This window comes from Corvus brachyrhynchos, unplaced genomic scaffold (assembly GCF_000691975.1).
Source record: "Corvus brachyrhynchos isolate BGI_N302 unplaced genomic scaffold, ASM69197v1 scaffold94, whole genome shotgun sequence".
NCBI classification, from domain to species: Eukaryota; Metazoa; Chordata; class Aves; order Passeriformes; family Corvidae; genus Corvus; species Corvus brachyrhynchos.
Window position 1 is genome coordinate 6462061 of NW_008238330.1, and position 2558 is coordinate 6464618.

The window sequence follows — 2558 nt, forward strand, 5'->3', positions numbered from 1 at the left end:
GGGGCGCACGCTGCAGCAGGGGCGGTGGGGCTGCTGCTCCTGAGAGTGGATCCACACCAGGAAAGTTCAGGGAGAACTGTCCCCTGTGGGAGGGACCCACGGCCTCACAGGGAAAGGACTCCTCTCCCTGAGCAGCAGAAGGAAATCTCGGTGATGGACTGACCAAACCCCCATGCCCTGTCCCCTGTGCTGTCGGCGGGAAGGAGGGAGGGGCTGGGAGGGGGAAGGTGTTCTAAGGGCTTATTTTACTTCTCATTATCCTCCTCTGATTCTGTTAGTAAGAAATTCACTTTGTAACTTAAGTTGAGCCTGTTTCACCCTTGAAGCACTTCTACTGGTCCTTATCTCAGCTCATGGAGCCTTTGTTAACTTTTTTTTTCCTTTCTCTCCTCTGCCCAGCTGTGGCAGGGGAGGGTGAGTGAGCAGCTCTCGTGGGTGCCTGGCGTTGGGCCTGTGTCAAATCCACAAAATGTAGGGGACTTGCAATGCTCTGTAGCTCTCTGACTTTCCTTTGCCAGACTTCAAGTGATGTTTTTTCAAGCTAAACTGAGGACTGCATTAACCTGCTCCTAGCTACACCTGCACATTGTGATAATGCTTGTGAACATTTATTCTGAAACAGAGTGAGAAAAATAAAATCCTGTTTCCAGTTATATCTCTTGTGTTACATGTCTTTGAAAGTGTTTTCAAAGCTAAAAAACCCCTGGCATTTCAGGCATATAACAGTCTTATTGTTATTTGACTCATCATGAGTGCAGAATAGAATATTCAGTTGAAAGGGACAGAAAACAGTCACCTTATCCAACTGCCTGACCTCTTCAGGGCTGACCAAAAGTTTAAGTATGGCATTAAGGGCAATGCTCAAATGCCTCTTAAACACTGACAGGCTTGGGGCATCAACCCTTTCTCAAAGAAGACTCTTCCATGGTTTGACAACCCTCTTGGTAAAGAAATGTTTCCTCATGTCAAGTCTGAACCTGCCCTGATGGATGCAGCTTTCAGCCATTTCCACATGCCCTGGTACTGAGTACCACTGGGAAGAGATCAGCAACTTCCCTCTCCACCACCTCAGGAAGCTGCAGAAAACAGTGTGGTCACCCCTCAGCCTCCTTCTCTCCAAACTAGATGAACCCTGTGTCTTCAGCTACTTCTCACAGGGCATTGCTTCTAGCCCTTTCACCAGCTTCAGTGCCCTCCTCTTGGACACATTTAAGGATCTTCACACCTTTGTTAAATTTTGGAGTCCAGACGTGCACACAGTACTCAAAATGAAGTTGCAGCAATGCTAAACAGAATGAGATGATCACCCCTTTTGACCAGCTGGTTGTGCTGTATTTGAAGGTTTGCCACTGCTGACTTTGAGCCTGCTGTCAGCCAGTATCCCCAGACCCATTTCTGTGGGGCTGCTCTCCAGCCATGCCTCTCCTAATTTGTACTTGTGGAAGGTTCTGCTGTATCCTAGGTGCAGAGTCCAGCATTTGTTCCTGTTCAGTTTCATGCCACTGATGATTGTTCAACACTCCAATCCATCCATATCCCTCTGCAAGGCCTCTTGTCCCTCAAAAATGTCAACAGCACCTCCCACTTCAGCATCATCAGCAAACTTGCTACTAGTGCACTCGACTCCTGCCTCCAAATCATTGATAAAAATTTTGAGCAGAACTGGCCTTGGGATTGAGGTCTGAGGAACACCACTGGTGACTGGTCTCCAGCCAGGTGTAGCCCCATCCTCTACAACCCTTTGAGCCCTGCCCTTCAGCCAGTTCTTTCAGCACACCATCTACCTGCTCACTTCACAGTCAAACTAGTCCAGAAGGATGCTGGGAGGAACAATATCAAAATCCTAAACAAAATCTAGAAAAATCATATTCACCACCTTCCCTTCATCTACTAGGCAGGTGAAATGACAGAATCTGCAAGCTTATTGAAGTGTCAAAACACTTAACAGGGAAATAAAACTTCTGAAATAAGAATCCACATCAGTATATTTGTGATATACTTTCTCCTCACTTCCCCTGATTTCAAGAGATGTAATATTTTAATGTTTTTTCTTTCTTTTCTTCATGACTGCGTTGTGGCAACCTAGAATGCAGAGAACATTTCTCTGCCTGTTTTGAAAGGTTTTACCCCCCTGGACAGTACTGGTTTTGGCCTTTGTCCATGGGAAAATTTGCCTAGCTTCTGGGAAGAATTTGAATCTACAGTGGTGTGAATTAGGTGATAGAAGATTTTAACGACAACTTATCCTCCATTATGAGGTTTTCTACTTCTATCTATTTACTATGCAAATAGACCTAAAAACTCTAAATTTTTCACCCTGTGATAATCTCACATAGTATTCTTTCTCCTTCTTCACTAACTCCATATTTTGCAGCAATAGTGGTTTGGGATGATTGGATAAAGAATTCTGCAGTTCCTGTCTACGTGATTTAGGAACTTGTTGGACATTGGTAAAAAAGTGAAAATATCTTGTGTTTTAAGTTTTCATTGGGTAATTTACCTTTAAAAAGGCTGTGAAATCTTGATAAGTTGTCTTCTTGCTGCATTCTCTGCTCTGT

General features: G+C 44.6%; 1 protein-coding gene across 6 annotated transcripts in view; it reads right to left on the reverse strand.

Annotated features, from left to right (window-relative positions):
• Positions 1 to 2558, reverse strand: part of STARD3NL (STARD3 N-terminal like) — a 24654-nt gene that overhangs the window by 14795 nt on the left and 7301 nt on the right. The gene's annotated exons all lie outside the window — the stretch shown is intronic.